The 14,965-nt window shown below is 35.2% G+C and overlaps 1 long non-coding RNA gene across 1 annotated transcript in view; it reads right to left on the bottom strand.

The window, feature by feature from the left end:
- LOC121855282 overlaps positions 1-11,052 on the bottom strand; it is a 77,744-nt gene extending 66,692 nt beyond the window's left edge. The window contains exon 1 of the long non-coding RNA XR_006086759.1: positions 10,752-11,052. This is a non-coding gene — a long non-coding RNA (uncharacterized LOC121855282). The remainder of the gene's footprint in view (positions 1-10,751) is intronic.
- Positions 11,053-14,965: the final 3,913 nt, after the last annotated feature.

Genomic DNA, 14,965 nt, shown 5'->3' with positions numbered 1-14,965 from the left:
GAGTACAGTAGTATTATTAGTATTAATGTTATTATTAGTACAATAGTGGTAGTAGCAGCAGTATTAAGAGTAGCAATAGCATTTGTAATAAAAGTACAAATAAGTACAAATAGTGTAGTATGTTTCATAAAAATGTTACGACAGTAACACTATAGTACTGTACTGTTCCATAGACAGGTGATTTCGTAGTAGCTTTCATGAGTGTTGTTGTTGTATCAATTTTAGCAATAGTGGTTACAGAAAACAAATCAACTATTAATACCAGTACAGCAGTTTATACCATGAATAACATGACGCTCTCCAGGCTGGTTATAGTATTCTAGATACATTACCAAGAAAGGGCAACAAACTAACTTCGCAATATTGTGTCCTTTTCTGTGATACATTTTAAGGAGAGGTTTGTTGTATAAATTCCTTATTATCATTGTTGTATGTTTGTAATATATATGAGGATCTATTGAAAAATAAATTTTGTTTATATATACTGTATTAGGCAAGAAAATATATGTAGAAAAGTTAATTTTGATAAATATTTATTGCACACAGAAATGTAATTTGAATAACAGAATAAGTGAAGGTAAAGAAAACAAAATTCGTTCACAAATTAATACAAAATTTCAACAAACACAAAAGAAAGTAGAAATAGCTGTAGTAAACACTCAGATTTTTTTGCTTTAATTTTTTCTTAGGTAATTTTTTCAGCTGGTAGAATTCTTACTATTATCGTGATATTTTGAACGTTATTATGACAGTTTGTTAATGAACTTTGGAGAAAATTAATATATTTAATATTTAAAAAAGAATAATCAATATAATATGACCTAATATTAATCACAACATAATTGCTCTTATATAAACATAGACAAATATAGCTATATCATGATAAAGATAGATATCCTAAATAAATTTGTTAATAAGAATCAGAAAATCGGATGATTTAATTTTATTAAAAACTAATTTTCCTTTTGTAATAATTGAATTTTCATCCATAATAATATAGATTTTGTTATGTATTCAAAATAACAAAAAATATGCCCTATGCTTCTGTTTAATTTCTTTCTATATAGTTTTCCATGATTAATTTAATTTATCCTTTTAACAAAAATTGAATTAACCAAACTGTATTATCATTTATAATAATAGGGTCTCCGTTATGAGTTTATTATAACAATAATTATAGGAATTAGTTTCAATGTTCTTATATCATTTTAAGCATAATTATCTGGATGCCATCAAATTGTAATGCGTAGGTCAATTTTTGAGAGATAATCTAATATGTCCAGGGAAAGGTGAGGGTCACTCACAGGTAAATATTCAGTCATTTGAGAAAAAAAATACATTTAAAATATTAATGAAATTAATAATAGCAGTGTTGATGATGATATTATTATTATTAATGTAATTGATATAATAATGATAATAATAATAATATGGATGATATACAGTACAGTACTTGCACACATCCATTCTGTGCATCTACTCCTGTATTTACACACATGCAGTATATATACTGTATAAAACACACACAAACATTCATACAAACAAACCCAGGCATATCAATCAATATACTCACCACACACACACACACACACACACAGTAATCATACAGAGCATTTATATATTTTCTAAAAAAAAATAAAAATAAAAAAAAAAACATGAATATTCTCCAATCTCCAAACATGAATATAATTTCGTATTTCTATTATTTTCAGTCACAACTACATCTATGTGTACGTGCAGTAGGTACATGTGTATAGCTCTACCTATTATGTATATGTCTCTCCCTACACTATTTTGTATATTTTACCAAATATGTGTACAAAATGGACAGGATACTATTACAGAAAGATATAAATAGACAGGTAACATAGTAAACAAGATAGAAAGATAAAAAGAGTAAAAAGAGAGGATCAAGAGGTGGATAAGTAAACAAAAAGAGAAAAAATAAAAACATGAAAAGAATGGGGAAGAGGAAGATACAGACAAAACAAATAAATTCTCAAATAACAAATATTGAGAGGAATAGAGAAAGCGTTTCTTTTAAGGAAATTGATATCATTATTAATATTTTCTCCTGTTGACGATGATACATTACCTTCACTTTACTAATTGTATGTATTTTTGTTATTTAATTAACCTGAGACATATATTTGTGTAATACCCATCTATTGATTGCCTTTCATTAATTGATTTTTTATTTTAGTAATTATTATAATTGGGGGTAATGTTAATAATTATATTATTATTATTGTAATTATAATGATAATGATCATAATAATTATTTCATGCCATTATCATCATATTATCATTATTATTTTCGTATTACTATTGGGGATGTCTTCAATATTTTGCATTAAGAAAATTTAGATTTCCCTTCTAAGATCTTTTGTTAACTTACCATATGTGTAACCACAGAACTGTGTACAACCTATGCAGTCTAGGCATGTTTAGTAGTATTACAGTACTTGTACTTTGCCTTCTTGTATAACTGTAGATTTTATACTTGGCCAATCTTTTTCTAGCCTTTGTACAATATATTTTTGTGTGTTTGTGTCTTCATATTTCTTCTGTTTATTTGTTTTATCACCCTTTCCTTCCTTTATCTTTGTCAATCCGTTATACTGAATCACTCCTTCCTGGACTTTTAGTAGAAATCGGATAATTTTACCTTTCAGATATAATTTGCAATTACAATTAATGCCTGCAATGTTTTCTTTGCTGGTGTTAAGGTGCCATTAAATAGTAAAATACCGGTAAGTAATTTGGATAAAACTAGACACGATAAAAATAATATAGTTTTCGTGCAATTCCTCATCTTGACCAAAAGTACATTTAATTCTTTACTAATATTTTTTTATTATTTTTTTATCTTCGTCAATGTAAGATTTAGCTCAATAGTAGTTGAAAATATCGACTCTGAGCCAATAACAAAAATACAATACCAGAAAATTAATTTACACTGTTCCTAGTAATTCTAAAAGTAAATTACAATAATTCCTTTGGAACTTAATAATCAAAGGTGTTTCAATTAATTGATGATAATTAATAACAAATTTAATATGAGTTTGGAGTCAGTAAAAAAAGAGAAAAATACAAAATAAAAATATCTTGGTTGACTAACAAGGTCTTTGGTTGTCACCATATGGAGTTAACTGTACCTGTGTCTGTGCTGTATTTGTTTCTTTGTTTCTTCATACATAATTTTTTTTAGAATTTACTGCATCTGTACTTAAACTTATATTTTTAGGGAAGTTTTGAATTAATATTTTAAATGAGATTTATTCTAACTGTACCTGTAACTGTCCCTAAACATGTACTTGGGCTGATATTTCTTAACTAATATTTTATATTAACTGTACTTGTACCTTTAACCTGTAATTGAAATAATGATTTTAAGTGAACATATTAGATTTATATTTACTGTACCTGTACCAAAACTGTATTTGTATTGGTATTTGTTATGTATTCGTTTAAATTTCAGTTTGGTATGCCTGTGTTTGCTGTTTTAATGCATTTTTACTTCAACAATTAACATCTTCTAGTAAAGAACACAAAATTAGTGTCTACACCAGAGAACGATAAATCTAACTTGGAAAAGATATTATTTGTATATTTTGACATAATATACACCTACACCTGGACTGGCATTCCTAAATAGTACTTTTGGTCTTAATATGGTATACCTCTAACTTTACCTAAATTGATATTTTAAATTTAGAATTGCTGTAACTATATCTAAACCTGTACTTGTGCTGATGTACCGGAGTATATATTTGTAATCTGAATTTTCTGTACCTGTTCCAAAGTTAATATTTTGAGTTAAACGTTACTGTAGCTTTTTAACAGATTGAAGTACTGTATTATAGGACGAAATACCATCATTTGGAGGAAGGGGTTACTAAATGTAAATTTGGGGAAAACACCACATTTCTAAGGGACTAGTTCTTGGAAATTTTTCAGATTTTAAGAAAGCTAGGTTAATGAAAATCTGAAATTCATGAAAAAGACCTTACTTTAAGGGGGGCTAACTTAAGGAAAATCTTAATTGCATGGAAATGTGCTAGATTTCAAGAGAGTTAACATTAAGAAAATCAGAATTCTTGAAAAAAATGACAGATTTCAAGGGCTAGCATTAGAAATACCTCAGAGCGAGAGCAAAATGCCAGATTTCAAACGAACAAGCATTAGGGGAATGACAGATAGGAGGAAAATGTTGTGGCGCGTCAATCAAATATGGACAACGTGGAGCATAGTGGCACGGCACCCCCATACCTATGTCTGGTACCCCCTCCCAGTGTCTAGCACCGCTTGGCACCCCTCTCCCTATCCTGGGTGTAAGGTGTTAGCCGGTCTCAATGGCCATGTCATGTTACACAGCGAAAATACTACGTGAAGCACATCAGTTAGTAGGCCCCTACCTTCCTCCTCCCTCACCCTCCTCCCTCCCCCTTTCTCCCTCCACTGTGTTCCTCCTTCCCTCCGTTTACCCTCCTACCCCTTATTCCTCTCTCCTTTTCTTTTGCCATTCCTCAATTCTCCTTCTTCTCCCCCACCCAGTCCCCTCCGACCCCACCCTTCTCTTTCCAACTCCTCTCTTCCCCCTCCTCTCTCCTTCCAATCCAACCCCCACCCCTCTCCTCTAACTCCACCCACCCCCACCTCACTTCAAGTCCTAACCGACACTCTCCCCTCCCTCCTACCCCATAATCTCCCCCCAAACCCCACCCTCCCCCTCCGGTAAGTTCCAACAATGCTCTGTTTACCTCGAAGAAATTAGATCCCTTTAAAAATATTCTGAATACGTATAAGCGAATATCATTAAGTTCTAACAATGCCCAGTTTGTGTCGTATGTATTTAAACACTTATAGAATTTATCCTAAATACGTTTTATTAAAGATCTTTTAGTTCCCACAGTGCCGTGTTTAACCTAGAAGAAATTAGATCCTTCTGAAAATCTATTCTGAATACGTATAAACGAAGATCATTAAGTTCCAACAATGTTCTGTTTATCACAAGGGTATTTTAAGGCTCCTAAAATATATTCTGAATACACATAGATTTATTCGGCACGGCCGCTCCTATCCTTTGCCTCCGCTCAGGAAAAAAATCACCGATTATATTCTTATCGGGAAGATTTTTTCCAGTGTCGAAGATTTTTTTCTGTAAGTGATATTTTTAAGCTAGTGAGAGATGTAAGCCTTTATGTGTTACGATTGTTGTGTCTGTCTGTCTATATCTTATTTTCTCTATATCCCTCACTCTCTATAATTAACTTTGTTTCTCTTTATATTCTCTCTACCTAAATATCATTCATTCTCTCTCTTTCTCTTCTATCTATACCCATATATCTATGTATCTGTCATATGTCTGTCTGTCTTTCTATATTTTGTATTTTTAAGAGCCTCTTATATTTCCCTTTCCCATTCTGTTTTCACTCTTATATACAGTACATACCTTCGTGCTTATTCTCTTTCTCTCTTCATACATCTACTTATCTGTTTGCCTATCTACCTATCTGTCACTTTGCTAATTTAGTTTCTATTTATCTCTCTCTACCCCTCATGTATATCTTGGTCTCTCCCCCTCTCTTTATCTCTCTTTCTCTCACTCTCCCTATCCGTATATCAGTTCATAGGTAATATACCTGTCTGTCTGTTTGTCTGGCTTTCTAGAAGTCTGTCTGTCTGTTCTCATGTGTATATCAATCTTTAAATCTCTTTTTCTTATGTCACAGTTTTTCCACTTCCTAGCATTATTTCCTTCGTTTTGTGAATCGAGAATTTGCACACACACACACACACACACACACACACACATCGTTAAAAATAGTTGGGAAAATAAAGATAGAGATATAGTTGAAATGACTGTTTGGTAGAAACAAAAATATAGGCGCAGATAGACTGGGAGAAAGATAACCAACATGAGAATGCACATAATAAAATAAATATTTGTACATATGAAAACATACCGATAGATGTGTGTGTGTGTGTGTGTGTCTGTGTTCTATCACATATACATTGTATACCTTTTTGTATATGTATGCGTGGATACAGGTGTGTGTATGTATACTGTATGTAACACATGTTTGTGGATATATACATATACCAACTTATATTTTCATATAAAGAATCATGAATATAAACTGACTGTATGTGTATGTGTTTAGTACTGTATACGCTTCCATAATTTACATCAACAGTTTTCTTTTTTAGTTATTCATAAACAAAAGTGGTAATTTTGTTTAAATATTTTCAGTTTGCTCACACGCCATATGGCCTCCTCTTATTCATTCTCTCTACGTCACATTTTACCTTCTTCTCAACCTCTCATTCCCTACATTAATTTTCTCATTATACTTTTCTATTTTTTTCTCAGTTTAAATGAAGAGTTTATGTTTTCTATCGCCTCTATTGATGCAAAGATTCAATTTCCATACATACCTTCTGGAATCACATAGAATGACTGCCCTTTATTAGATTATCTTAAGTGAATAATTATATAATATTGAAAAATTTTCGGTGTTAATGCAGAAGAATCATTATAATGATGCAGTCAGTCAATATATGAAACGAATAAAATATGTTTTCATTGTAAAAAAAAAAAAAATATATATATATATATATATATATATATATATATATATATATATATATATATATATATATATATATTACCCTATTGCTTTTAGTACTAATACTTTCTAATATGTCTACTATTATATTTCTAAAAACATTAAACAAAATAATCTTAAAAGAAATGAAAATAAAATATATTTTTTTAAGATTGATGAATTAATTGTATTTAATTTTAATCTGCAAGATTTTTGTTGATTTCCTTCCAGAGATTAAGTAATGATTCAACTTTTAACATTTCAAGAATTACAGGCTGCCTTTCCTCTAAGCTTACATTAGAAAAAAAATCAGTTTTATTCTGCACAATCAATAAGAATTTACAGCGTTTAATTGTAAATGATGAGGCCTTCCCCCTAATACAAGCATTCAGTGCAACAAAAATATATCAAAAAGATGTTTCAGAGACTTTATTATATATATTTTTTTAATTTTAGGAAAGTTTTACACCTACAATACTGTATATACTTCACCACCCTCTCTCTCTCTCTCTCTCTCTCTCTCTCTCTCTCTCTCTCTCTCTCTCTCTCTCTCTCTCTCTCTCTGTTAATTGATTATTTACATCTCTCATTTATGTTTTCCCTTAACTAACTTATCTACATCTCACTTTATTTACCTACTATATTTCTCTGTCTCTTTTAATTTAAAATTTTCTTATTTTTATTTATCTATATTTCTTAATTTTTATCCCTACTTCTTTCCCTTTCTCGCTTTTATGTAAGTCTGCCTTTCTCTTCCCACTTCTTTAGTCTCTCTACTTCCCTTCTCTCTAAGGCATTTCTGTGTTTAATCTCTTTTTCTTATATTTTTTCTATGCCTCCTTATTCGTTTTAGGTGATTTATCCCCCTCTTTCTCTCTCCCCACATTTGTATATTTCTTTTCATTTTCTCTCAGTTCATAAATCTACCTTTCTCTCATTTATTGTTCTATTTTCTATACCCTCTCTCATTTTCTCTATTTCCCTCTCTCTCACTTACATTTTCATTATTATCTCAGTTTATCCATGCTCATTCACTTTAATTATTTCTCTCTCTCTCTCTCTCTCTCTCTCTCTCTCTCTCTCTCTCTCTCTCTCTCTCTCTCTCTCTCTCTCTCATACATGTTATTCATCTATATTTATTATTCATGTTATTTAATATACAATGTTATGCTTAGTTACAAGTCAGTACATATTGTCACCCTCGACCTGAGCCACATTATTGGGTCATTGATTCTGGTAATACTTGAGACATTTTTTAAATTCCCGACAGTTATTTGCACAGTTAAACATTATTTATGAAGATTATTAATGAATAATATAATCAAAATATATAATGAGTTACAATAAAAATGCAATATTTAATCTTATTTTTAAAACGATTTTTTTCATTATTAATTAATCATTCCTTTTCTTGCATTACCATATATTTTATAGCAAATTTATCTATTATTATGTAAATATTACTTTGAATTTGTAAGGGAAAATTTTGGGTGAAACATTCACTATAAGAGATAACTTATTACTCCTAAAATTCTTAGTGTACTTTTGAGTAAGTTATTATATAACACTAACTGCTTCTTTGGAGAAAAAATCATTATACGTATTATAAACCAAGACATTGTTTTAGTAATATAATTATATTAAATTTAATGTCCACATTTTTAAGGTTATCTTTACTCATGAATTCGAATTCGTTCAATTTACTGTTATTTTTAATATACTATATATATTTGTGCGTGTAGAGGGGGGTTAAGGTACAGTAATATCCCATATATAAGAGAAACACACAGTTGGTGCTAATACTCCAACATAACACCCATCGCTATGTCTTATAGTACTACTGACATGCAACATATGGTGGCAGCAGGTGCACAAAATTGTTCCACATAATCAAGAAATACAATACGTACATAGTTTTATAGCTCACATATCAACAGTGCACAGTACAGTATATAGAAATATTGAACAGATGTATTAATAACAAGGTAACATATGTGGTTCTCTTTAATCTCTTACATTACAAACTTAAGTTACCGTTTCTCAATGTTATTCTTCATTAATGCTGGAAAAGGTCATTTAATTTTCAATTATTATTTGGAATCCGTATAAGTTGTCTGCTTTTAAAGGTAATTATTAGTGAACGATGCTTAATAACCTGGCCAGTTTAGTTAATGTATATAACTCTTTTAAATTTTTATTCGACCATTTCTTTGATAATATTTATTTTCTATTTAACTGTAAAACTTTTATCTTTGTCCTGAAATTACCCTCCCATATTATTGAAGCTAATTATTACTTTAAGTATGATAATCTTCTTAAAAATACTCAAAGATAGTGATATTTTTTTATTTGAATTATAATAATTAATTTACAAATGGAACTCAAACCGTTCTATCTAATATTAAAGGTAATTATATATAACTTGATTGGTACCATTTTAAATTATAAATAAGGATATGAATATTTTTCACTTTAAAATATAATTATTTTAAATTATAATTCATAAACTCAATGTAATTTTAATTTAGAAATTAAGTGATCAGTAATTGTCTTAACTTATGAGTTATTATGGTGATCAATATATTATTGTGTAAAAATTAGTGATTATATATATTACAATTTACACATAAGATGTTAAAGTAGATTTAAGTGTAAGCTTTTATTTTTATTGAAAATTAATAATAATAAAAGTATACTGTATATATAATCTACAGCATATAAAATTATTATTTTTTTACTTCTGGGTGTAGTATTTAATGGGATAAAATAATAACATTTTATAATTACAAACAATAAATATAGAAAGAAGATTTATTAAACAAGTCAAAGCAATTGGTTTATGCTTATATATATGATGATTTTGTCTTATTTTGGATAAATAAAAATATGATTATAAACATGTGCAACGTGAGACAGGCAGAGAACACGAACACAGCTTCAAGTGCAGAAATCATAGTAAATATATTAAATATATAAATAAAATAAAAAATGAAAATATAAATATTGTTAGAAAATAACTGAATAAATTGTTAAAATCGTGTTTAGATAAATTGATAAGGTAAAAAAAAAGTAAAATAAATCAGTATAAATTGTTTGTGACAACCATCACGAGATACTGTAGAATAAAACACGTAAGAGCAGTGGCTTAAATAATAGGATTCATAAGTGGCAATAGCAGGAAGTGAACACTTTGTAGAGAATACACAAAATATTGATAGATCGACAGCGGCTAGCAATAAATGTTATGAGTGAACAAAATACTCATCAGCGCTGTGCCGAATTTGCATGAAGTGAGCAAATTAAACTATGTGCCACTAGCAATAAGTATGCATGATTTTTCCGACCAAATATACATAACAGGGGAACAAAAACATTTTTGCACAAATACCTAACATATCCTCAACCACAGCTAGCGATAAAATGTCATACAAAAAGGTATTGCATTTCCATATCTATTAATGTACTCATGGATAGAATAAATGGATGTATTGGTAACTAACACAATAATACATGCATTATAGAAAATTATACATATGGATTCATGCGACACTAACTATACGACAAACATGCATACTCGCGCAGCTAGCATAAACAAGGGTGAATAAAATTGGCTGGTTATCTACGAGCAATTCGAAAATAACTAAGCAGAATGAACTGAGATACGACAGTGTGCTGGCTAGAGAGTGAAAGTCATTCATGAAAGAGAAAGAAAGAAAAAATATATATAAATGGAAAGAAAGACAGAGAGAGAGAGAGAGAGACGATGCATGTATAAGAGGAAGAAAGAATGTGGAGAGAGAGAGAGAAAGAGAGGATGGGAGGGAGGCAGAGGGAGAGTGAGAGTGAGAGAGCAGCAAGGGCAGGGAGCTGCATGACGAGGTGTGTGTGTGTGTGAGGGGAGGGGGGGGAACTAGGCGAACTTGAGTCAGTTTTGATGGGAATGCGCATGACAGCCACACACACATACACTCTTACACGCTCTCATACACACATACACGCGGACTCTCTACCTCCTCTCCTTCTCCTCCTCCTCCTCCTACTCCTCTTCCTCTTCCTCCTTCTCTCTTCCCCTCCCTCCCTCCCTCCCTTGCTTGAACCGACCATCCAGTTTTGCTTTCAGTGAGAGAGTCATATACTAACCTGTGCAGAGAGTTGTAGTAACATCATTCCTCTTTATTCCAGGTAAATTCTAGGCATCATTGGCACTGCAAGCACTGCAGGAGGCACTGCATGACCCCTGCCCACACGGTAGGTTTGCACTTAACACTTTTTATTATTTATATTGTCACTTATGTTGGTCATCGTTGGCATTATCCCCCCGATGGCGTTTGCATGCAAGCGCCGAACAGCGAGGTACCTCCTCTCGCGCCAGCTTGCAAGCATAACCGATAGATGTCGGCAGCGTCCAGACCGGCTTCTACACCCCCCCTCTATCCCTCACTCCCCCGTCACCCACTCACCCCTCCCTCTCTACCCCCCTACCCATCTGGCCATATACACACCATCCCCCACTTCACAGCACTTGGACACCCCCTCCTATATCACCCTCTCCCCCCCACAGCGTCGCAGCACGACACAGCACGCCTCCCCCACGCCCACACCACGCCCACACCCCGCCCACGCCACGCCTACCCGTCTCCTGCAGTAGGTGGGCGGGGAGACTTGGAGGCCGGGCAGGGAGATCAGTGACCGCCCCCAGGAGACCGTAGATACCGTAGGGGGGTGTAGCAGGAGGTGGCCGCCAGCAGCAGTAGTAATAGCTGAGGGAGGCAGCATAGTGCACTACGGTCACCACTCTGGGGGAGGGGGGTGCTGGGGGTGGATGACGATGAGGTGCGGTAGTAGGGGGCGTGGCACTGCCCCCCCTTTACCCCTTACCCTCCTCCTAACCCCTCCCCCCTACACCGGCACTGTACACACCCCCACACATTGGCACTAAGGGAGGGGGTGGGGAATATGGGAAAAAGGGGGGCGTGGCACTGCCCCCATCCCCTCCCCCCTACCCTCTCCCTACCCCTCTCCCTACACCGGCACTGTAACACTCCCACACATTGGCACTAGGGGGGAGGGGGGAAGGGGGGTGTTGGCACTAGGCCAGGGGGGGTTGGTGCGGTAGACTACACGGCGGCGACGACGACGGCGGGGTAGCGGCGGGTAGCGGCGGCGTGAAGCAGAGCAGCGACCACCTCAAGCACGGCTCATGCACTGGGGCCGCCTGCCTGCTCCTCAGCCCCGCCGCCTGCAAGCACAAGCACTCACATGCAGATCAATACCTTCATGCAACCGCCCGCCCCAGACGCCTTGCTTCTGACTTGGTCATGCACTGTCTTCTGTCATATTGTACCACGCTGTACCTTGTGGTCTTGTACCTCATTGTACCCTAGAATATTGGGGTACATCATGCACTGAGATCATGTACCACGATACACCCTGGGATATTGTGCCATAGTGCACCACAGTGTGTCATGAGGCCACGTACCACATTTCCCTGGCTATTGTGCCGGACTCTGGGTCTTGTACCACAGTGTACCCTGGGTATTGTACCACATTATACTGTACCTTGACTGTTGTACCACTTTACCCTTGGTACAGTACCACACTGTGCCCTGGGTATTGTTCCATTCTGTACCCTGGGTATTGTACCACACTACCCTGAGTCTTGTACCACACTGTACCCTTGGTATTGTACCACACTTTACCCTTGGTATTGTACCACACTGTGCCCTGTGTATTGTACCATACTGTACCCTGGGTATTGTACCACACTACCCTGAGTCTTGTACCACACTGTACCCTATATATTGTACCATACTTTACCCTTGGTATTGTACCACACTGTGCCCTGTGTATTGTACCATACTGTACCCTGGGTATTGTACCATACTGTATCCTGGGTATTGTTACACCAGGTGTTCTGGGATCTTGATGGCTATATACCTTTTGATATATTTTACTCTAAGGTATTGTACTATAATACCCTTGGACATTTGACCATAGTGTACCTTGAATTATTGTTCCACTATACCCTGTGAAATTATAACACACCCAACCAAGTGGCATTGTATCACTCGCTATTCTGAGATCTTGTACCGTTTTGTACTGTACACTGTAATATTGCACCACGCTGTACCCTTGAGAGTTGTACCACAATATAACCTGGGTATTGTATCTGTACCCTGGAACATTGTACCATGCTTTATCCTGGGGGCATTTCATTACCCTGTACCCTTGGGTTTTGTACAGTGCTGTATTTAAAAATGGCACATTGTATCCTTGGGCAAAGTTCCCATCTGTATCTCAGGGTCTTGTACCATGCTGTACCCTGTGGTCTTTTGCCACAGTCTTCTAGGGTACATTACCACACTGTACCCTGGAATATTGAAGAAATTCCCAATTTTCCTTTTAATTTAATTTTTTTCTTTGTCTTGTCCCTATTTATTATTATTAATATTATTATTATTATTAATATTTTGGGAATTTGGTACATAGTTGCCAAAATGTTATTACAATGTGTGTGTGTGTGTGTGTGTGTGTGTGTGTGTGTGTGTGTGTGTCCTTAGACTGGGTTCTCGCTTAGATCAGCTGGCTGGCTGATGTGAAGGTCAAGTGGAAGACGGAAAGTTTTTTATGCGTGTATGTGTGTGTGTGTGTGTGTGTGTGTGTTTGTGTGTGTGTGTGTGTGTGTGTGTATGTGTGTGTGTGTGTGTGTGTGTGTGTGTGTGTGTGTGTGTGTGTGTGTGTGTAAGAGAGAGAGAGAGAGAGATGTAAGCAGGAATAAATGGAGGAAGGAAGAAACAGGAATAGAAAATGGAAGGTAGAGAAAAAGGAAGATGGGAAGTAATAATGGATAAGGGGTTGGAGGAAAGAGGTAGAGTAGGAGGGAAGAAGGAAGGGAAGGAGGGAATAAAGGAGGAAGGGAACTAGTACTAGAGGAGGGAAATACCGTGAAGAGAGGGAGCGAGAAACCATTAGGAAACGAAGTAAGGAATAAACAGGGAGGGAAGGAGAGAGAGACAGAGAGAGAGGCGCATGAAGATCACTCACTAAGAAGCTGTCTGACTGCCTACGTTGCCAGCGAACCTTAGCAACAAGTAGAGGAAGAGAGAGAGAAACAGTGTAAGAGTGAGAGAGAATGGTGTGAAAGAGGCAAGAAGTAAATCATAATAATAAAAGATTAAAAGAAATAAGGAAGAAAGATATAAAGGTGTGTGTGTGTGAGTGTCTGTGTGCGTGCGTGTGTGTGAGAGAGAGGGGGGGAGGGAGAGAGTGAGAGAGGATAGAGTCCCACATTCAGAGCTCAGGCAAAGATCCGCATGAGAATATGACCTTCATGGCACAAGCGGCGTGCGGTCAGTTTGGCGCATGACTGCAGTGGGATTTTCCTCCTTATGGCTCACAAGAAATAACACTCTTCTGCCCCGACTCTGAGCCTTTCAGACATGACACACAGCTTCTGAAATGTTCGTCTTTAACTATTACACCCAGAAAATTGTATTCCGTTTTTACTGTACTTTTATTAAACTTGTAATATATGTTTTCTTCATTTTTATTTATAAAGGATTATATAAGTAGTACTGAAGTATGTTGTTAAATATTTTTTTATTAATCTTATATTTTTATTTAGATTAACAAAATTGTTAATAATTTTTACATAGGGTGAACTTTCAGACATTTGGTAACTCTTATGAAATTTAGATAATTTTTCTTCATCTTTACTATCATTTTTATTCTTAATTGTTGTTCTAATTGTTATAAATTACTGATATACTTTATAGGTCAAATAAAAAACACAAACAGATTGATATATAAGCAGACAAAGTTAAACAGGTTAATAGATAAACAGGCCAACAAACATACAGGAACGAGATGGAAAGAAATACAGACAGACAAAGAGAAAAATATGACTGACAGACAGACAGACAGGGACTCAAGCAAGGGTGGGACTGGCCATTTGGGTGAACCAGGAGCTGGGGGAGGGAGGGAGCAAGCAAGGATAGAGGGAGGAAGGGAGGGAAGACGGGAAAGGGGGAGTAAGGATGGATAGAAGGAGGCAGAAAAGGAAGAGGGAGAAAGAAGTCAGTGAGAAAACAAATAAACAAGGAGGCATGGAAGAAATAAGCTAACAGAGGGAGAGACAGGTAAGGGGGTAAGTGGGAGGGAGCAAGCAAGCATTGAGAGGGAACAATCAGGGAGGAAAGCGAGATTATGGAAGTAGGTAAATAGTGAAGGAGGGAATAAAGAGGGAAACAAACATGATGGTAGGGACGTTAGAAGCAAGCAAGCAAGTAGGGTGGAAGGGAGCGAATCATGAGGAAGGAAGAAAGAGAGGGAGAGAGAAAGCAGGGAGGACGAGG

This window comes from Homarus americanus, unplaced genomic scaffold, assembly GCF_018991925.1.
Source record: "Homarus americanus isolate GMGI-L3 unplaced genomic scaffold, GMGI_Hamer_2.0 scaffold16963, whole genome shotgun sequence".
Lineage (NCBI taxonomy): Eukaryota > Metazoa > Arthropoda > Malacostraca > Decapoda > Nephropidae > Homarus > Homarus americanus.
This window is presented reverse-complemented; position numbering and strand designations above follow the sequence as displayed.